The following is a 24238-nucleotide window of genomic DNA, read 5'->3' as shown; positions in this document are numbered from 1 at the left end:
AAAGGGGGATAAAGGACACGGAAGCAACAAAAGAAAGGAAACATCTAAGCTAAACTCATATAGAGTACAATTAATTAACCAACACCACAACAAAGACTTTCACATACAAATACATAGCAAAACAAAGACTTCGGATCGACATCAACATTTATTGGATGGTCTCAAACCACACAAACATATCCAGGTCCCAATAGCTATATTTTCTGGAAGACTTATTGATAAACAACATTGGTGGTTGACCACCATTATCAGTTATCAAAATCTTCAGTCCTTTTCTGGTTTTCACACGTGACAGAACAACATACAATTGACCATGCATAAAAACAGGCCTTGGCAAGTATAGACCAACATTGGACAATGTTAGTCCCTGAGATTTGTTTATGGTCATTGCAAAACACAAACACACAAGAAATTGACACCTTTGAAATGTGATCGATACATTAGCATCCGAAGGAACCAAATTCATCCGAGTGGGGTCCACTCAATACGCGTGTAGAAATAACATTTTTCCCTAACATGACAATCATCATTCTTGTACCATTACAAAGCCCAGACGACACATCAATGTTTCTGAGCAACATCACAGGGACACCAACCTTCAAGTGCAACTTATGATTTGGCATCGCAGAACACTAAATATCATTTAAAAACTCAGTTGTGATCCAACGACGGTCAATACGACATCTTCATCACACTTAAGAACTGTGTCACAACTCAAGTATTCTTTCTCCTCCCCAAGCATCAGATCCATCATAAAGTTATTAACCCTTTCAACAATTTCAAGCGTAGGAGCTAAGATAGCACGTTGTTGAAAAATACTTGAATCTTGCATGCCATTTAATATGTTAGGGTAAGTTGCCTCAACAATATCAGCCAAATGATTACTAGAACCGGTCACAAAAAGATCAGGGGGAATTTCAACCAAAGCCTCACCATCATTCAACACACCCAGCTTACCATCACAAATATCAAGAGTTCACCTAGCAAACTCCCCCAAGCCCTCATTTTCACCTCCATCAGATGAGAATTGGAAACGCATGTTTCTCTTCAACTTTAAAACCCTACACCAACGCCACAATAGTGATGAATTGATAGTAGCATGAACAATATCAGCACGACCACCTTTGGGAACAACAAGCAGTATTTGTCGAAAATCGCCACCAAAAACAATAGTTTTCCCACCAAAAGGAACATTAAACAAACCATCAACACCTTTGTTCATTATGTCCCTCAACGTACTCAAAAGCTAATCTATTAATCATTGAAGCTTCATCCCAAATAATTAGGCTAGCCATTTGCAACAACTCAGCCTTTTTGCCATCCTTATCAATTTTGCAAGACGACTCTTCGACCAAAACTAATGGTATCGCAAATTTAGAGTGAGCAGTCCTTCCACCAGGTAGAAGCAAGGAGGCAATCCCATTCGAAGCTACATTGAGAACAATCTTACCCTCAGAACGCAATCTAAAAGATAGCGCACTCCAAAGATATGTCTTACATGTACCGCCAAACCCATCTACAAAAAACATCTGCCCTTTGTTAGCATAAACCACATCCAAGATCTGCCGGTAAGCAAACATCTGCTCCTCGTTCAAAGTCTGAAACAACTCACCGTGTTTTGCAATCATTTCAGCAGCATCATAAGATAATTCGTTGGCTAATAAAATATTATGAAATGGCTGAACATCAGGGGAATTAATTTGTGGCATGCATTCAAAATCTTGAAGTGATTTTCCATTCTTTAGCAAAATTTTATCAATCTCAATCAAACAGAGCTGCTTCAACTCATCCGAAGACATCACCAAATCTGCACGTGTAAATTACAACAAAAGCATTAACAATTTATAAAGACAATTTCAAATTCAAACCTATCACATAATTCACAGTTAAACAATACAAGAATTTCTTTATATAAGAAAAAACATTACCGAGAGAGTTTAGCAACCGTCGCCTCTCATAAACAATGCCATCGGCCAGCATCTCCCATGCCTGATCCCAAACATTTCGTGGATCACTAAGAGAACAACACAACAACAGACGCGCAAACGTTCTCCTAACATAATATCTAGAACAAATCAACGCCATTTCATTAATAGCATCAATAAATTCCCTGTCATTAGCCAACAAACCTAGTGCACCACATGCTTCGTGGTAAGAATCAAACACTTGACCATCAACAGTTCTTATATCCTCAAAACTGGTACAACCTACTTGAACATTCAACAACAACCTCATGTAATATAGCTCACGCGTCCTCTGGGGTACAAATGTCAATCTCCCATCCGACTTCCCCTTCTTACGTGGATTCCACACACGGTTATCAGAGTTATAAATGAACATGGTAGGAAAGTTAGTGTAGGTTAGAGAGCGTCATGCAGGATATCTCTTATTAGCCTCCATCCACGCTATAAACATTGTATTTCTCTCTCTGTTGGTTGACAACACCCTACCCAGGTGAGTAGTATCTTTGAAACAAACCATATGCCTACCACGCAGATGAAAAGTCAAACATTGCACCTAGGGCCATCTACTGTGAATATCAAACTTAAATATCCTCCATATAGATTCACACGGGGATAAGTAGCGACAATTGTATTGCTGGATCTCGTCAACACACTCTTCATCCCCAACATGTAGAGATGCGGTAACCCGATCAACACCTTTGGTTATGTACTTGAACAAATACTTGATTCAATTTGACCTATTACAATACTCAATATTTATATGGGCTTGATACTTCATGATCAGGGTTGGATTATACGGGACCACACTGCGATTATCTAGCCGAACATCATTCTTCATAATCGTTACTCCAAGATCTCGACGCCGGTAAATTGGATACCCACTCTCATCAAATGAGGTCCTTGAAACAAATTTCTTGGGATAAAACTTAGAGCAACGTCGATCTTTCATGCAGGGAGAATTGAGCCTAGCAAAACCACCAGATCATGTATCATGAAGCACGTAACAACATATAATTTAGGGTAAACAACATCATCATGCAACTCAGCGGAAATCACAGAGTTTATGGCATCAGGAGAGTCTAACTTATCCTTTTGATCAAGCAAAAAAAAATATGAGCATGTGGTAAACCAAGCTTCTGAAACTCTATGGTGTAAAGACCTAGCAAATTAAAATCCATACTTGAAACTATGAAACAAAATTTCACATATATACCATCGATATAAACAAAAGAAAGGAACGACAAAGGTATAGATGAAATTGATTACAAACAACATAAAAACTTACTTGATATTACTGTTCCAAAGAATTGGCCCTTTCTGAAATCGGACATCATTTTTTCGAGCTTGACACGGAAGACCCTACAACATATTTCACGCCTATAAGCAGCGTAGTTACCAGTCTGGGACAAATGACGCTGAATCTCAACCCATTTAGGCTTACATGTAAAGGTGAGAAACAAATCAGGATACCCATACTTCTTGCAAATTGCCATTGCATCCTGACAGTTATTAAACATATACGTTCTTCCACCAGTGAAAGAAGCAGGCAAAACAACCCGCAATCTAAAGGACAATGCATCGTAATCTCCACGCACTACAACCTCCTTAACACCATCCAAAAAACCTGACCGTATGGTATCGTGATTCGTTCGGATAAAGGACAAACGCTGAGTGTAACAGCCCGATTTTCGCTAGATTTATTTTATTATTTATTTATGTGTGTTATATGTGCTCTTATGTGATTATTTGCCTCTGTGTGTATTTTTGGTTGGAATTGTAGAATTCGGTGTTAGAAGGGTATTTTAGTCATTTTGGACTTAGGAGCATTTTGGTCATTTTGAGAGTAGGGGTAATTTTGTAATTTTTGCTGAAGGTTATTTTTTTAGTGTTTAGTGAGAGTTATTATTCCACCAAGTTACTAGAGAGTGTAGTAATTATTTTATTTACCGGTAAGTTACCGTTAGTGAAGTAAGTTACCGTTAGTGATATATTATACCGTTAAGTGACTAGTAACATTTTAGAGGTTGAAATAGAAATGGGTTAGACCCATTAAGGTTGTGAGATAAGGCCAATTGGATAGAGCATATATAAACTCTAGTTGTTGGTAAAGATGAGGTTTTACAAACATTTATCATTTCATTTCATTTGAGAAGAGAAGAGATAGAGACTAGAGAGAAGAACAAGAACAAGGGTTAGAGGCAAGAGGGGATTCATCATCTAGGAGCTAAATTGAGGCTTGGGTTAGAGAATCTTGGTGTTAGAGGTAAGAGGGTTAGGTTTCAACCATAATTCCTAACTTTTTCTTTTTACCCATTTTATGAATATTGATGAATTGAACTTAATTGATTGCAAATTCGTGTTCATGTTTTGATGCAATGTTTGAGTATGTAAATTGAATGTTAATTGAGTTGTTGATGATGAAATTACATGCTTAAATTGTGGGTATATGTATGCTTTGCATTTTTGTCCAAAAATGGTGATATGAGATGTTGTTGTGATGAATCGTTGAAATTCATGATAGTTAGTTGCTGATGTTGTTGAGAGATGTTGTTGTTGATGATTAAAACCTTGGGTAATCATAATTGTGGAGTTTGCTATGAACTTGTGTTGTTTTTAAAGTTTGATGAAAAATGGGTCAAATGATGATTGTTGTTGTAAGGATGTCTTGGTGCAAGTTTTACATGATTTTGAGTGTCTTTTCATGTTTGGAAATGTTTAATCAAACTTTGGGATCAAATTTGAGCTTTGGGAAGTCAAAATTTTGGTTTTGGGGTGAAAAAGTGAGTTTTTCTCGTAACCGGACTGTCCCAACTCGCCACAGAGAGTGGGAGGCGAGTTGGAGGCGAGCAGGAGGTGCTCCCTGTGAGCTTACTCGCCACAGCGAGCTGCACAGTGGCAGCATCCCCTGTTTCGCGTTCTTGCGTCTTTTTCCCTCGTTTCTGTTTTGAATTGGCTTTCGGTGTAAACATGAAAGTTGTAGATAATTTTGTTAGCTTTCCAATGACTTTGGTTTGACTTGAAAATGATTCTTGGTTTTTGAGTTATGAGGAAAATACTCCAAGGAGGTCTTAGAGAAAATTTTACGAAAAATCCGAATAACTATTTCTAAGTCGACCCAAACCCTTTGGATTGTTTCCAAACTTCAAATTTATGTTTTATGAGTTCAATTAAGGTGTTTAATGATATTTAAACTATGATGTGGTGGATCTAACTTGTTGTGATTTGAAAATGGAAATTTTTGTGAAAAGTGATAAAGTGAGACGAACTTTGAATTCTTCGTGAATTCATCGTATTTGGCCGATGAAATGCTTATGTAAACTCTACTGCACATATAAGTGACTTGTGAGAATACATGGCATAGGCAATTGAGCTTGTAGAATTGGTTTTGGTTCATAACCTCTAGTATTTTTAATGTTGTGACTTTGGGAGACGAACTTGATTGAGAATGAATTTTGAGAGCCAATTGCTTATGAATCCTTTATGGATAGATTAATATGATTATGAGATGATGTATGAATGGTTGTTGAGTGATGAATATGATGTTTGTGATCATATGTTGTATTTGTTCCTTTATTTTGGATTGTAAAGAATTATATGGAAATGTGGCAACTATATGTTGATTTATGTGGAGATGATTGGTGATGCATATGTGTGTGACAACTATATGTTGCTTGTATTGTGAATGTTGTTGGTGATTGTATATATGTCAAGTGGTGGTGAATTGTTGTCGATGCATGTTATGTTGTTTGTTGAACATGTTAAATGTTGATTGTTGGTGGTGAATTCATGCATGCTAATTTGATGGTGATATTGTTGGTGAATGCATGTATGCAAAATGATGGTGATGGTGAGGTGATTATTGTTTGTGTGAACATATGCATTGAGTCGAGTCATATGTTCATGCATTCATGACTGATGGTGGCGGATTTTATATCCAATTGAGGTGATTATGATGTTCAGTTGGCATCATTGGGCTGCGGTCTTGCAGAGATCATTTGTGATCTAGTTTTTGGGCTTCGGCCTTGCAGAGACCCTTTGGTGGTCTAGTTAAGGTGACGACCTTGAAGTGATTTGGTACCACATGCATCTAGAAGAGTCTAGAACATTGCATGCATTTGATCAGTTGCTGAGTTGTGTCATAATTGAATATATGACTTGGTGAATTTGTGGATTGATGAAATTTGGTGAATGTTGTGATTGTGTGGATTGGTGTATATGTACATTGGTGGATTTTGTTGATGGTTGTGAATAATTGAATTATGCTCTAATTGCATGTCTTATTTGTTTGTGCTTATACACTTGGTGAATCTATTTGATGATAATTAATTTGATAATAATGATGAAGTGAGAGTTTTATATGTATATGCATATGATGTGGTGATTTCCTTGATGATGATGATTACTTGCTTATAACTTTGAAATGTTGAATTGTACCTTTGAATTAAGTATGCTAAGTGGAGAATAAGGTGAGTAATCCATTCTTTGATTGATAATTGATGAACTTATGTCGATGATTTGTTTAGAGATTGGATATGCTTGCTATGCCACGTTAATAATGTGATAGCTTGAAATGTACGTGATGTGGGATAATAATCATGTGATGCTAGTATTCTAGGAGGGATGGTTTTGTATATGTGATATGTATGATTCCTTGAATGCTATGTTTTCATATGGATTATGATGATGTAATGCTAACCCTCAGTGGTTTACCACCTACCTTTCTGTATGGACGGGTAGATGGAGTGCAGGATGCTTAGTTTGTTTGCTTGATGATGCCGAGGAGTGGAGTTCCTCTTTTTACGCAAGTGTCTAGATTAGGGCTCTGATCTAGGGTAGTTCTTGCATGTTGGTTTTATTTTGGACTATGTATTTGGAGTTGAGATGTTATTTGCTATTTGAGAATTGGATAATACAATTGTATTTTGCTGAGATCCAGAGATGTTTTATGAATTATATGTATGTTCCGCTGCTATGTTGTGTAACATGATCTTTATGCATGTATTTTTGTAGTTTGATTCGAAGACGTAGCATCTATTTCTAGAATATGTTTGTATATTCGCGCGTTTTACCGCTTATTAGAAATAGGGTGTTACACTGAGACTCTATCATTGAATATAAATCAACAACTAACTGTTGGAAAAGACGCCTACTACGCAAAACAACTGAATCCTCAAAGCTCCTTTATTGAATACGAAACGCTACAAACTCTCAAACAGAAACACGAACACGCTTCATTTCAACACTGTTGTTGGTCTCCTCACTCAACTCAATATGTTCTTGATACTGATATTCACCAAAGGGAAACAACAATGGATACTGAAGTGGAATATATCTTGCATGAGTTTCATGAATGCGCTGCAAACAACCATCCTTTTCGTTAACAACAATGTCCCGACCTTCTCCAGAGTCATCAAAATCACCTATGATCAAAGCAGCAATCTCTGATACTTCAGGGACATTGTAAGTATGGGAGTCGAACATTATGTTATGAAACAAACGCAATTTGACTGGCACATTCTCATTAGCCAACCGAAAATCACGAACCATCCTAAAGCTTTTAACCAACCTATTGTGCTCACCAAACAAACCCATCAAATCTTGCACCAACGACGGATCAAGCTTAGTTCCTTGGGATCGATCACTGTATTTAAAACAAAAATATGTCATGATAGGATTGACACTAAAATACATGAGATGTTATAAATACATACCTAAAGTGTGACAAACGATTGGTCAACTCATTCTTAGTGTCATATATATAGCTGTCAAAACTTCGGTCTTTGGCCATCACCTGGGAGAAAACTACCAATTCTATGATAATTTTGACCGAAAATAACAAACTGAGGAGGACCACGTCCATTATTCTGTTCTATCTCCACCTTGCCACCATGGGAAGTGAACGAAAACATATTGTTATAGGACCTAATGTTGGTAAGAAAGTGACTATTGCATGCATCCAAACCAAGAAACAAATTTCTAATCAACGGTGGAGGCTCAAGCATATAAGGCAACTTAATTTTCCCCTTCAGACAACACAATGAAACTTTGGGCAACACTGCAGCGTAATGCTTGTCGGTCCTTTCACCATACCAAACCATAGCACCACATTTCTGGCAGATTGTACTCATTTCACCAATATCAAGATACTCTACAAAAAACAAATATTTTTTTTTATCATACGAAGCTTGCAACACAATGTAAAAATTCAACAATAAACATCAAGATTAATTACCTTGTTCTTCACTCCTGCGCCGCAAACGCTCCAACGCAACATCATTCCCGTCACCAACATGCAACAAAGGTGGTTCGTGATTGGGATTGCAATGGGGAACCATGAGGTGCCTAAGGAACAAATTAATAAAGCAATGTCATTCTTTAATTATCAAAATAAATCTCCACGTAACAAAAAATATTGCAAAAATAGACGGTTGGACGAAATTCAACACTTACTTGCAACTGAACTTTGAACTAAGGGAGGATTAGAGCCCAAACAAACTCGATTTTGGCCACCAACTTGATTCACTTCAACGACATCAAAGAAACACATAAAGATTATAAATGCAACAGTATAAAAAAAACCTAACAACACTTATATAATACCAAAGTTGGGGGCAAATTCACATCCACGCCTAACTCTGTACATAGAACCCCATAGTGATAATCTTTGCCTACTTGCTTTGAGCTTTTCTCTCCTCTCCAATCGCCTTTGTGCAAATAGGGCAGTTATGTGTAAATGATCTACCCTATCCACTCCAACTAAAATAATACCTCGATTAAAATCTCTATGATAATATCAACTTAACAAAAGTAGACAATGACTTTAAATCGGGACTTGCCTACAACTGAACTTGGAAGGAACTGAGGATTAAAGCCTACAGAAACTGGATTTTGGCCACCATGGTGGTTAGCTTTAACAACATAAAAACAAAATCATTAAAAAAGTCAAGAACGTAAAAACAGAGTAATTTACACTAACAGATGATTAAGGGTGGATCACAACTCACATCTGCGCCCAACTCCTTGCAAACAAACCCTAAGTGCTAGTCTTTGCCTACTCATTTTTAGCTTTTCTCTTCTCTCTATACGTCTTTGAGCAAAAACAACAGCCCTATGTGCATTATCATTGTTATGAATAGGAACCAATGGAAGTGTTTTCTATAATGTTTAGAAACAGAGCATCTTCACTTGCAATGCACAAGCAGAAGACGAATGAAGAAGCTTGAACAAAAATTGGCGTATAAAAACCCCATGGAATGCATCACAATACCTTTACACGTGTCACATTTACATTGGACAATTGAATTAGTCAACATACACTAAAAAACAAACCACCTCTCCTAGATATCATGTTCCCTAAAAGACAAAAAAAGTCAAGTACTTCTTTGGCATACATGCAAGTGTTCCATATAAGTTAAATAAAATCCCTGCCAAAATGTTTCTAGATACTTAAGATATACAATGAATAAGAAGATACAGTCAAAATGGAATGTCTTAAATAAACACTAACATAAATTAATAACAATTCACCATGTGGCAAGTGGGACAAAATTTAAAACAGGGGAACATAAGTTGCCATCTGCACAAACATTAGACCTAATAAACCCAAAACAACACAAAAAAAGACCCAATTTCCAAAGTCAAACACACAATGGTCCCATCTAACTACCATTGAACCTTTCCACAACCACATATGTTGTTGAATACCAACACAGGCGCAAAATTTTTAAAAAATCTGTTACACGAACCTTGTTCATCACTTGTCAAACCACAAAACTACTCTTCCTCTCTAACAAAAAATTACACAAAAAATAAATTATCTCTACTAACTTTAACTTGTGTGAAAGATCAAACAGTTGAACTGTGGAATTCTAATGGACATATACACTAATGGATGATCACACAACATTTTTTTATATGCATCGTTGACAACATGGATTGGTAGGGCTAAAGTTAAACAATCATTTAGCCTAAGCAGGATAATGTCCATGCAACAATGACCAAGTAACTTGCTTCAATATTACTACAAAAAGGTGAATAGGACACTCCCATCCACATAAATTAAAAATAAAATGATTATGAAACAATACTTTGAATCTGAACTTATTAAGCTGCAGGTTGAACTTATAGAAAGTGTGTCAAATCTTCCATTAGGAACCACTTTCTTAAATGATTGCTTTGTCGAGTACATAATTTATATTCTCTAATGAAATAAGATGTGATGGTGTATCATCAAATAAATAATGGAACATATAAACCTATAGAGATATTCTTTAAAAGGCTAATATAATAAATTAGTAATTCTCAAGAATTTTTTGCCCATGAGATTTTTAATGTCGTTGAAAATGGTGTTCCTAAAGGCTGAGTTGTATCAATATAAGTGTTTTTTGATAAAAATATGTAACCATCAGTGTTGATTATAAGTTTCATTAATAAAGAGATTAATCAATCATTACGTCAGAATGTGTGCAACGATTTAAACTTAGAGGATTTTGAAATTTGGAAACTCAAGGTAATAAAATAAAGAGGAGTGATATTTTGACATCCAAAATCAAACAACTTTAATGACAACCTTTTTTTCTCTCTTCTTATTGGACAATAACAATAGAGAGAGAAAAAGGAAGAGAGAGAATAAAAGTATAATGTGAGTATGAGAGAGAAAGTTGTCACAAAAGTTGTTTAAAAGTGGTTGTTCAAATATCATTTCTCTAAAATAAATTTAGAAATTTAGTTTCAACAGATATAAAGAATGATTTTGAAACTATAACTTATACAATGTCTTTCCTCCTTCTGAACATGATTCAAAGAAATGAGAGGAGTGGCTATAAATTGTGTGGGAGATATAAAAAATAGAGAAATGATATTTGTACACCCATTTTGTGACAACTTTTTGACAACTTTCTCTCTCATACTCACATTATGTTTTTATTCTCTCTCTTCCTTTTTCTCTCTCCATTGTTTTTGACCAATCAAAAGTGAGAAAAAAGAAGTTGTACCAAAAGTTGTTTAAAATGGTTGTTCAAATATCACTACTCAAAAAATACATTGAAGTAGATATATAAAAAATAGAAACTTATCAAATTTAACAACTCCCACAGAAAACATTGCAAAGACGTTAGTTACTTCATTCATATGGATACAAAACACCAAGAACAACACCACACCATTGAAGCTTACATGCATGATCTACCAACCCATGGCAACATAGAGACCTTCTTCAAATACAACATGCCGCACACTATCATGCATAGTCTTTAATATTACAAATAATATTCAACAAACATACATAAACATAAGAGTACATATAACAATCAGATGACAAACGACACATGAGCCAAATATACTAATTGGCCTTGGAAAGCAACTACTGAGGAAAATTCTCAACTGCAAGTGACAAAGCAGCATCACCCAAATCCATAAGTTCTTCTGGAGAGCTGGGAACACCTGACACATATGCATAGGAAGAGGATGGTTCATCCAAATTCAAGTTACAAGTGAGAGATAAAGTAGTCGAGACAGGTCCTCCATCCGCGCCGGAGGTTGTAACTTCAGCAAAAGGGGGCTTGAACACACACTGAAAAAAAGGAATTGATAAAAAAAATTAGAGTACATTGACGGTGTGTTCACGGATAGTGTAAAAAAGAAATGAAACAATAAATAGGACATTAAGACTTAATAAATGGTTTTGGTCAAAGACTAAATGAAATCATCCATGATAGTCCACATGTTTTTAGAAGCAATTAAAATTCCATAACCCACATATGACAACAATAACCTTACTATAAACATGGAACAAACCCAACTGACTTGGCTATCTATATGTCATATGCAACATGTAACGCCTTATTTATCTATTTAATTATTTTATTGGGTTTATAGTCTAATTATATGATTTAATTGATTATGTGGTATATTGTTATTTTGTTAAATGACTTTATTTTATTATTTAGTAGAATATGATTAAAAATAGAATAATTAGACTTGAAGGGCTGAATTAGAATTTAGAGGAGTTTAGTGGAATTAAGTAGAATTAAGAGAATTGGTTAAGGAAATAAGAATAGAAAAAACTAAGAGTCAGAGAGTTTTTCACGTAAACCAAGTTTTTGGGAGAAAAGGGAGGAACCAAGAGAAGAGAAGAGTCAGAGTAGAGAAAGCTTGTAGAACCTTGTAATCAACCAATCTAAGGTAAGGGTGGGATTAACTTTCTCTAATTTTAGGTTGTATAATTCTGAAATTGAGTTTAGCATGTTGTTGTTTGTGAATTTGTGAATTTGGGAATTAGGTTTTGATTTGGAATTGATTGTTGAAAAAGTAGATAATTCAATGAATTCATGATTAACTACTGCTGTTGTTGTTATGAGATGTTGTTGATGATTGATGCCATGGGTAATCATAATCATAGAGCTTGCTATGAATTTGTGTTGTTCTTGAAGGTTTTCATGAAAAATAGGTCAAATGGTGATTTTTGTTGAAAGGATATTTTGGTTCAAGTTTCATATGTATTGAGTGACTTTTCATGTTTAGAAACGTTTAAACAAACTTTGGGACCAAATTTCGGCTTAGGGGATTCAAAATTGGGATTTTGAGTAAAAGTGATTTTAAGTGTTTTTGGGAAATAAGTGATTTTGGGATAAGCTGTTTTGGAGATTTGAAAATATGATTTTTCAGTAAAATATGATAGGATTTATTGAATAACGCACGTAGGCGAAAATGGAATTGGAATCGGGTTAACTGTTGGGTTTTTACGGACGAAACGGTAAAAAAAAACGGGACTGCACAAAACTGCAGCGCAGGTCACTGGCTACTGCCTGCCCACGCCTGGGTGCAGATTGCCAGCGCCTGGGCGCAGCAAGACAGCCCCTCATGGGTGACTGCTTTGTTGTGCCTTCGTCTGCGTGTTGTCAGGACTTCGGTTTTCGCGACGTTTTTGTGCTTTTTCACCCATTTCTGTTTGAATTGGCCTTTGGTGTAAACATGAAAGTTTTAGATAATTGTGTTAGCTTTCCAGTGGTCTTGGTTTGGCTCAAAAATAATTTTTAGATTTTGAGTTATGATGAAAATACTCCAAGTGGGTCTTAGTAAAACTTTATGAAAATTCAGCATAACTATTTCTAAGTTAAACCAAAACTTATGGATTGTCTCCAAACTTCAAGGCTTGTGTACTATGAGTTCAATTAAGGTGTTTAAGAGTATTTAACCTATGTTGTGATGAATCTAACATGGTTTGACGTGAATATCTTTGATTGATGAATTATGATATTATGATGCGAAGTCGTTGTTGTTGTCGTTGCCGTTGTTGTTGTCAATGTCGTTAAAGTTGTAAGTTGTTGTCGATGTCGTTGAAGTTGTTGGTTGTTGTTGCATTTGTTGCTGAGTCCATGCATAATCATTAAAGTTGGGGGCTTGATGCCCTGTTGAATGTAAAATCATTCATATAAAGTTGGGGGCTTGATGCACTGTTGAATGCTTGATCATTCATACCATGTTGAGAGCCTATGCTCTATAAGTTGGGGGCTTGGTGCCCTGATTGGTACCACATGCATAGTGCATTGTCAAGTTGATGTTGTTGTCATTGATGTCGAGTTGTCGGTGTTGTCGTCGTGTCGTCAAGTTGCTGAAATAATTAATGAGTTGTTATTGAGAATTTATGAGAAGCATTAACATTGTTTAATTGTTGTTGTTTGTGTTGTTAAATTTTGTTGATGAATTATATGCTTATTATTATTGTATGTGGATCTCACCCCTTCTGTTTGAATGTTGCCTCTATGTGGGTAACGTGCAGATAACCAGGATTAGCTGCTGATGTGAGTTAACTCTCTCATGTGTCGTCTTAGGGACGCTCTAATACGTAACGGGATGAGGATATTTGCATTGTTTTCCATTTATTACGTATTACTATGAATTATGTTGATGAACCATTGAAATGGAATTTTTAAGAAGTTGTTTATGTTGAGGCTGTAGTGTCATTTTGTTGAATAATGAAAAAAAAAATCGCTGCGATGTAATTTGAATTACTGATAACAGATGTTTAAATAAATAGTAATTTTACTCTATTTATCTTTTAAAGAAGTGTGACATCCTGTTTAAGTTGAATACTCTGATTTTTATGTATTATTTATATGTTGGGAAAACAGGGTGTTACACAACACAATATAAGGAACCAACAGTCTACATAAACAACACATGAACATTGGCGTGACTACAACAAACACAACAAAATCCTCAACAGAATATGCTGCCTTTTTTCTTTTTCGTTTTTTTAAATGAGAATAGGCTGCCTATGACCAAAGGAAAAAAATGAAAGAAACGCACATAACTAAACAAATAAGACGCTTATCCTAATTGGAGTATAGTTGTTCCCAATGGCATGGTAATTTTTTATTATCTCTGAATCATTGGTAAGGCGTACCACCTCAAATTTTTCCCTGGCCAGACTTTCCAAAGGAGGTGTCTTCTTGAAAATGAAAAGAAAATTTTTCCCCTTCAATTCCATAAAACCTTCCTCGCTCAGTACATACCTTAAACCCTACACAACATGGGCATATGTAAAAATTATGAATGCATTAAAAAATTATTTAGATGATTGCACCATAACCTAAGAACATAAAAAAAATACACACCAATTTATTGAAATTCACAATGGAAAGGCCATAAAGCAGGTGATCAAAACACTGAAATCTAGCAGTGGCATTGCCATCATCAACAACAATCCTCAACCTGCACAATACACAAAGTTTCACCTCTCGTACTAAAATATATGAACAAAGCAGATAAAAACACATGGTTGAGATGAAAATCCTTACTTGATAGACGCATTGAAAGTAGTTAGGTTACATGTTCCACAAACAAACATGTCATTCTTTTCAATCATCACTAACCCACACCCACATAAAGGATACCATATCTTCTCAACCTGAAAGCAACTGACAATCCTAGCTTGAACAACAAACAACCCATCTTTGACGGTATGAACTAATTCAGAAACAGATTTTCTGGGAACAGTCATATTGATCTCGGAATCATGTGGAGTAACGGCGAGATATGAATGAGGAACATAACCAACTCTGATTCTTTTCCTAGACATCACAAACTTGCAAAGAAAAATTGAACCAAAGGTCACAAATTAGAACGTACCAACAATATATGACAGCAAAACAATAAATTACCATTACCAGCAAAAACACACTCTAAGAACCAACCTATTCCTGAAAAGAAGAGCCTCATCAATGGCTGGATTGAACAACAACCTTGTGACCTTTTCAACAGATTTTACCAACACAACTCCTAAAAAAATTACACAATCACTAAAACACATCTCAATCAATGAAAATCGCAAAAAAAAAAGAAAGAGGAATTAAACCTCAACCAAACTTTGCACACCCCACCATCCCTGCCAGACTTAACAAATTGGATAACAAATATTGGCAAAACATTGTTGCATCGCCTCAACATATCCTTGAAGATAGCAACGCAACTTCAACTCAGTGCACATTCAACCTTCCCCCTACATATTAAAAAAAATCCAAAACGTAAAGAACTCATCAAGTGCAAAGCTGATAACCAAACATATTTTAAGTAAAGGAAGATTACCTCTCATCAGTAAGCTCAAGCCTAACCACCGTGGACATTTTGTCAGCTGAATCAACAACATAGTCATAGTATAAGCCAATCAATAGACCCATGACATCTGCAAAAATCATAAAGAAAACAACTTAAACACACTCACGGCCACAAACCAAACAAAAAGTTTTGAAAACAAACATCAAGTGGACTCACCAACTAAATGACGATTCCCAAATACACGCTGCCTGATCTCCGTTGAAGAAGAGAATGACACACCAAATCGATTGATCATATAGCTATCATCCAAATGAACTTCCGAGCTTGGAGTGAGAGATATCATGTAGTCATGTGTAGTAGGCATAGACAACCCAGTATTTCGATACACATTGAAATAGGAAATAACATAGACTTGACCTTCCCTGATCAAATTCCTAAACCGGTGTACAACTCGAGGTGGAAAAATAGCGTGAATCCTACCACCCTGCAAACCAGCAAAAAATTTCAAACCTTTGTACAATACATGGATCTGAAAACAAATAACACCCTCAGATAAAAAAATCACAAAAACAAAGCTTCAAAGTAGTGAGGGAATGAAGGAAAACATCGAACACTTACATCTTGATCAATCAAAATCATCTCAGTTGAGATAAGCTTTCCAGGTATGATAACACTCTCGTTATTCCAAAGCCTTGAAACCGTTGCCTTAATCGTCCATCTAGTTCTGGAAGGCCTAACCCTCGCCACAGGAGTTATAGTACACCTCACTCTGACTCTAAGATACATAATGAACACTAACTTCTAAGTAGATTGTAAAGGTAGGAGTTAGCTAGTATTTAAAGAAGTGAGGGACAGTGCAAGAATGGTCGTGTGCAAAGCTTAAGAGATTATTAGCATACAACTGAAATAACACATGGACTTCAAATTTATAAAAGTGGAATTCCAAATTGAAATAACACCACACAACTAAATAAATATATAAAATCACACACGTCCGTTTGTTCTGAAAAATACTGTTTAAGAAGGTGAAATCCCACCAAGTCACGTGACAGTTGATTTGAGTGAATAAAAATCCATCATAATATAAAATCTCCCATAAACTTGTGAGAAAATAAAAATGACGAGCCAGTATAAAATGAATTGTCACACCACAATTAGAAACAACATGATACAAACACATTTATCAATAAAACCCAATCAAGTAATATACTACTTGGGTTAGTCTATAAGCCACCCCAATGATATAAAAGATTGGACACCTAGTTGTCTTACTCTAAATCATAACCCCAACAAAGATTTTCATGTATATTTTGGGATCACAACCACAAAATAAAATTGAACAGCTTTGCATCTCACAAAATAGCAATTTATTGCTTCATCAACGTACACATTAACCAAATAAATTATATGTAGTTTAATTCAAAAATATTAAAATTATCCAAGAGCTCATCAGAGTTGACTTAAAACGAAGATTTTAATACTCACTAACTTAAATATTGACTATTCGACACCGTACACTATACAAATTACATATTTTTTCAAAATAACATCTTTCAAATATGATTATTATGAAAACGATGAGCTAAACACGATGAGTTAGAAAGAATGACATTTTAAGTTGAGCTACCAGAACAAAATTTTGTATTAACTTTCCTTTGAAAATTCTCGACTAAAAGGGATATATTCGAAAATCATACTACACTACAAACAAAAGTATTTCTCTAGAGACAACCTCAACTAAAACTTATTTGGACACCAACATGATTTATACAATTTATGAATAAAATGTTATTGAGACATATGACTAAATTATTTTCTTTAAAATTGTCACCATCCAACTTAGTATTTCTCTAGAATTTAATAAGAAGTTACTAAATAAGAAATTTTTTAAAAAGTAGTAGTCAATCAAGTTGCACCATGAGACGTTGCAGCCATAGGAAAAAAATAATGAAAAATAAAAAGATATAAGTTTGTACCACTGCTACAAAACAAAAATTAAGAAAGTGGTAGTCAATAGTCCAAGAGAAAATAGAAGGGTGGGAGAATCACAAGAAAGGGATGATGACGCACATATTGGCTTGATGTGAGAAAATAAGCAACCCACCATGCCCTGCTATACACACATGAGTCACTCCATCAAGAAACCTTTCCATATTAGTCAATGAATCATACCACAATGACATGTCATACCATAATTGGAAAGAACAAAGACAGTAACATACCACCCAATACCCCCAAATATGTTATAACAATCACCAGGAGTTAAAAATCAACACATATTGACGATCACCCCAAAATAAATTGTCCACTACATGACATAATTTATTTCTATGGGTTTTGTACAAACATTACCCATTTAGTTTGGCTGAATTAAAATACTTTTGGATAACATACCAAAATATACAAATCAATAATTAAAAAATGGTCTAAAAATAGTAACCCACTAAGGTAAAAACATAAAAACCATCCTTGGTCTACAAACGTACACTGAGAAAATATTTGTCTTTACCCAATTCAACCTTAAATCCAAAGTTTAGCCTTTACCATACAACATCAATCAACATTAAATCATATAAATCCTTACCAAATGGTCCAGCCAATTCCTAACAACAAATACTACAAAGCAAAGCAAACACTTTGATTATACAAAATCCTAACAACAAATGTCTGTAGAGATGGATATGTTAATTCAAAACCCCATTCATATAAATATATAAGAAATTCAAAGGATTACATTCATTCACCTCAGCGTCATCCTAACCCAAGAATAAACACTTAAGCAACTCATTATTACACACACTTGATCACTATGCTAAAAAACCACAATCCGTTGATAGCCAATCAAATGCACAAGGAACATCAAATACAACCAAATTATAGTAACATACAGATGCGATATGCACCTTAATAATACAGCCAACCGCACATGAGGGGATACAACATACAACAAATTGCAAGGAAAATAATTATTCATACTATAACCTAGTTCACACCCAAATGAAACAAAACCCCTACAGCCAAAACAACATACAATTCACGGGCCCAAATTAACTATTCCAGCCTTAACAGGAAGAGCAAGATCAACCTTGTCAGCCTTACCAAATAATTCATTCAACTTTCTCTTGACCCTTGGACTGTCTATGTTGCCCACAACTGAATCCTGCACATGGCATTGCAAGTCTTTCCCAAAATCCAGCAATCTTTTCTTAACACCATGTATCTCCGCACTGGCCACAGCAGATTCAACCACAGTGGATTTAAGAATTTTTCCATGATCAGCATCCTCTGAGACATCAGCAAGTTCATCAACATTATGCACCTCAAAGCTCTGGAAACAAAGTTAACAGCGTCAGCTCCCTAAAACAAAAGAAGTTTATCCACCAAAATATTATCATCCAAAATTCACATCCAATAACAATTTTCTGCAATAAACAACAACACAGTTCATTACGCACCAATGAACCGTATGCAGAGTGATTAGGATCCAAAAATATTTCAAGCAACGAATCATCGGAGAAAACCCCAAGGATATCATACTCTATAAATGAAGGATCATGGCCTTTCAATCTCTTGTTAACTTTGAAAAGCAATGGATCACCAAATAAACCATCAAGCTCAATGGGATATAAACTGGAACCTTCACACTGCACATCAATAACACAAACTGAACAAAAGAAAGAGGTGGAACAACACACCACTGTATACCATGAATAATTACTATAAGGACATTGTATATTAAAAATCATTAACAAAGACATCAACGTCTTGAAAGTATCACGTGCAATGGCCCTAACAACATCATCGCAAAGAAGAAACGTTGTCTCACTCTCAAGGGTACCAACATTGACCTTAAGCCTAAACCTGAAGTAAATATTCACACTCCACACAATTAAAATGATTCGGCAATAAGGATCGCTTGAAACACACATCATAGAATAACGAATAATGATGTAAGCATCAATACCTGGGATAAGCATCATAGTGGAAACTCTCACAAGATTGTGAAGAGTGGACTAGCCCACATTAGGTGAACCACTATAACTCTCTGTGTGTTCTTTCTTTCTTCTCTATACTCTTTAATTACAGTATACACAACACACACTTGCACATTTACTTTATTAAACAGTTTTTGCGTATGAAGTTCAGAACGTTTTGAAGTCAGAAGATTAACTTAACTATTCCAAGTAAACAACTTGAGAATCACTTTTAAGTTTCGGGATAATTTTTAAAGGGTCACAATTCAAACCCCCTTCCTTGTGACTATTTTATCTACTTCGATATAAACACCTTGGCTGCAGATACCAAATCCCTGCTGGCAACACCAAGGAGCTGCTGCATATCACCATCAAACACTACAAATACTGCATCACCTGATCCATCACCAACATTAAGCTTGACCTTAAACCTACAACACAAAAGAAATCATATACGAAAAATAAATCACCAAATTTAACAAACATAATTATAATCAAATAGATGAAATAATAATGACCTAGGAACTATATGAAAAACATGCTCTGCACATCCCTTGCAATAGTAAGCTCCAGAATCAGGGGTAACACTCCTGTGACACCTACATGCAGGATACCACCAATCCTGCCCCTCAACCAAACCCTCAACAGTTGCAAAGACAACAAAAGTGCCATCCTCCTCCGAAGAGTTCAGCTCAGATATTGTCTTTGGTGGATTCAATTCCAAGAAATCCTCTCGAAATAAAGGCCTGACTCGAGGACCAATTGCAGGCACAGGAGCAGAAGATTCAACTCCATGAATTGCAACACTAAATAACAAATGAAACATATCAAAGACTGAACTGGTAATGAAAATAATCATAATTAAGTACAACATATATAGTCAACTCACCCCTCCTTGAACTTCAAAGCCTCTTCCATTGGAGGATTAACCCAGATTCTTGTTGTGTTCATCACATTTTGGATGGACACCTTTTCTGAAAACAAATGCAATTAAACCAATACTCTTGCATTTCATGAACACATAAAATAGAAATGAACAATACACAATTTAGGAAACCTTGAAATAACTTAATCTTGGCAAACTGAACGGCAACAACCGGCAAACATTCCACAGATTTTTCCCATCATCTTCTGCAGAGAAATAACATAACTACCAAACAAAGCACACTCAACCTTACCGCTGCGCAAATAAATGCAACAAACATCAATAACCAAATATATGTGACTAACAACATCTAAACACATAAAAACTGAAGATACAAATTACATATGAACTAACCTATCATCAGTTAAACATGATCATATTCGTCACCTTGCCATCCCTCACATACTCGCGCTCAACAGATCTGCCAGTCATCAACCCAATAACATCTGCAAAAGAAACAATAACGATGACCTAACATATAACCATAAAAAAAAGGCCACATCTAACCCACTGCAGCACAACAACAACTCACCAACCAAGTAATCAAAATCAGCAGTATTGGAGCACATATCAACAATCTTGGTCAGAGATAGACCATGTACTCTCAACCTTCTCAACCTTGGTCTTCATTTGAAAGATTAGCTTGTAAGGATGAGGTGTGGTACGGTAAGCGCCAAACCCTGGAGCAACGGAGAAGTACGACATCTTGTACACCTCCCCTTCCACCAGCTTCTTCTGGTAAACGTACAACAACTCTTTTCTAACAGTGGCATGGATCTTGGCACTCTGTCTCAACACACACAAAAACATAACAATCAGGGAAGATAGGAAAGATTAAGCACACCATTACACAACTAAAACCTCAATAAATCAAATTCATTACATACCTTTTGATCATTCAAGACCATCTCCAGCGAATTAGTTTCATCAGGCTTGAGAAACGCAGGAACCTCCCACTTCTGAAGGACACGAACCTTGATCCTCCAATTCTCACGACCAGGAGCAATGTCAGCCAAACAATCGATTGATTTGTCCATCAGTGATTCAAACCCCAAACTCAATCGAAGAACACAACAAACAAACGACTCAATCTTATGTTGATTCAAATCAGAAATTTGACACCTGCTCCAAACGAACCACAAACACATCCTTATATAGCCTTCAGAACTAAGGGATAAAATAGAGATATCAATGCAATGGGGTAGCCTAGCTACGACATTCTCTGCGATGCATCCATAAGCAAACAAATTTTTTGAATTTCCTGTCGGAACATCGACCAATAGCCGCATGGAATTCTAGATCTCTCGACATAATACATCCTCACATTCTCCATGTCACGGGAAAACGCCAACACTGGAAGAAACCCTTGAACAAAAAAATTGAGACAAACCAGACAAAGAATCGCAGAAAAATTTGAGGGAAGAAGCTACCAATAGAAATCGAATTCAACAGTAAAGAGAAGGAGACTATTCTCTTTTGTAAGATTTATTGATTCTCAAATTCGTTGGTGACATTTTTTTTTAGAGAATGTCCTTTTGTCTTGATCTAAGGGTGGCATTTAGGGTGGGGAAGGGAAAAAGTTTTCCACTATGAGAAAGTAAATTTTAGCCATCTGATTAAATTTAGAACACATTTTTATCATGCTCCATCAAAACTAGATTATTTTTCCTTTGTCTTCAACCTCACAACCATCAACCAGGCACCAAAAAACTCACCACCACCACTGATCCCTCCACCAACGTATTATAGTATGTCCACATAATTTCTTTCTTCAATTTTTCCGTTCTTAATTTGTTTTACCATTAGAACCAAAAACTACATCTTAAATCTTAATTGCTAATTAAACTGTTTCATAATTCGTGAATCAAACAAGATTGAAACAATTTAATTATCTCAAAATTAAGTTCATACTCTTGTAACAGAGAAAAAGTAAAACTACATCTTTTGCTTGAGTTGAGTCCCCAAGAACACTCCTTTACACCAACCTTAACAGTGCTTCTCCTTCATAGAAATACCACCCAGATTTAGAGTTGGAAGATGAAGAAATACCTAGATCTCGTTCATAGAAATACTCAGATCTAGTTTTGAATAATTTTGTTTTTGATGAATAACAAGAAGGTGGGCACAATAATGGAGTTAGACATTAAATTTATGATTTGTAAATTGCTGAACACTTAAATTTTAAGTTATAAAACCATGGTAGATGTGAGTGTAAAATTCCAGATACTCAACGAGGATGAAGTTGAATGAAGAAGATCCAATTTGGAAGATAACCATTTTATTGGTTTTTATGAGAGCAACTGGAAGAATAACCATTTTATACTTGTCCCTATTTTTTTTTTTTTTTTGAATGGCAAATATAATTATATATATAAAAATAAAAGAAATGTACAAGAACACCAAACGGGAAACAAAAGGACACCCCGGAACACCAAAAGAAGAGGAAACCCCGGGACAAGCCCCCAAGGCAACCCCCGCCCGGAGGACAAGAAGAACAAAAACAAACCCCACCAAGCTAAACACCTACCAGAACAGAAACACAAAAGTAAAGAGGCCTCCTCAGTAGCCTACCAGGAGCGGGAGGTAGAAACCCCCACCCAACCCCTAGGAACCGAGATACACCACCACCAAAACCCTACCGATGCCAGCAAAGGACGGGTTGCACCTCCCACTCATGAAAGGAACATGAACTAGCAGGACACTTAGCCAGGAACCACTTCCAAGCCAAGAGTTTCGCTCTATCCACCACAGGCTCCTCATGGAGAGAGCCACCAGAGAAGAAAAGGTCGTTTCGGGACATCCAGATGGTCCAAATAACAGCATGCCAAACTAAAAGGAGACCTAATCTAACTCTTTTCCCCCCACCTAAGCCCGTAAAAGCAAGGAAATGTTGAGCAAGACCGTGGGGGCTCACGAACTCCCACCCTAACCACCTAGTCACCTGATACCACACCGAAAGAGCCGCATGGCAAACAAAAAAGAGATGAACCGCGGATTCTGAAGGCGCCTCGCAGAGGACACAACCCTGATCTCTGACAGGCAAGGGGACACCACGCCTTTGTAGGTTACACCTAGTTGGAATCTTGTCAATAAGAAGTTGCCAAGAGAAGACAACCACCTTTGAGGGAGCCCAAGACTTCCACACCCTAGCTATAGCCGTCAGGGTATCACCCTGAGGGGCACCGGTAGACATAGAGTCCCTAATAAGAGAGGAATAGGCAGACTTCACCGAGTACCTACCATCAGGGCTAAGCAGCCAAGACCAGGAATCCTCCCTATCCACTCTAGATTGCCTAGTCGCAACCCCAAACAGCTCATTAAGTAGGCCCGCTTCCCAGACAAAAAGCGGTCTCCTCCACCTCAGATCCCAAACCCAATCAGTCCCGTCCCAAGCACCTAACTCCCCCACCAACCCGTCCACTTGGATAGACAGCTGAAACAGGCGGCGGAACCTATCCCTAAGAAGGACCGGACCACACCACGGGTCATGCCAGAACTTGGTTGAGAGACCATTTCCGATAACACGAGACACCCCTAAGGAGAACCAGTCCCCTATAGCAGCCCGATCACTCCCAAGCAAGGAAATGTTGGACCACCACAAGTTATTCCAAATCCAGATGATGAAGAAATGTGAAAGAGAAAGGAAAAAAAATAAAGTGTAGATAGACCATAATAAGATCAATACTCCTCTTTAATCTAATGGTAAAAATCCAATTTTCTCATGGTGGGAAAATCTTTCCCTATGCCACCTGATCTAAGTGATGATATTGCCTAGATCACAACGCTACGTTTTGGCCTGAGCCACGAGTCGTAATGCC

At 36.4% G+C, this 24238-nt stretch overlaps 2 pseudogenes across 1 annotated transcript; both read right to left on the bottom strand.

Annotated features, from left to right (window-relative positions):
- Positions 1-194: 194 nt before the first annotated feature.
- LOC146937459 (uncharacterized) lies at positions 195-19501 on the bottom strand (annotated as a pseudogene).
- Positions 19502-19635: 134 nt separating this feature from the next.
- On the bottom strand, positions 19636-22681 carry LOC146937458 (uncharacterized; annotated as a pseudogene). The gene is made up of 6 exons (XR_015030941.1): positions 21308-22681; positions 20953-21206; positions 20791-20866; positions 20553-20675; positions 20385-20469; positions 19636-20301 (listed from the first exon to the last, which is right to left on the bottom strand). The product of XR_015030941.1 is annotated as an uncharacterized LOC146937458 (transcript).
- Between the last annotated feature and the right edge of the window lie 1557 nt (positions 22682-24238).

Source organism: Medicago sativa, chromosome 3, assembly GCF_051527215.1.
Source record: "Medicago sativa cultivar Bolivia chromosome 3, Bolivia_mono, whole genome shotgun sequence".
Classification (NCBI taxonomy): Eukaryota; Viridiplantae; Streptophyta; class Magnoliopsida; order Fabales; family Fabaceae; genus Medicago; species Medicago sativa.
The sequence above is the reverse complement of the archived record's forward strand: the minus strand, read 5'-3'. Positions and strand labels throughout refer to the sequence as shown.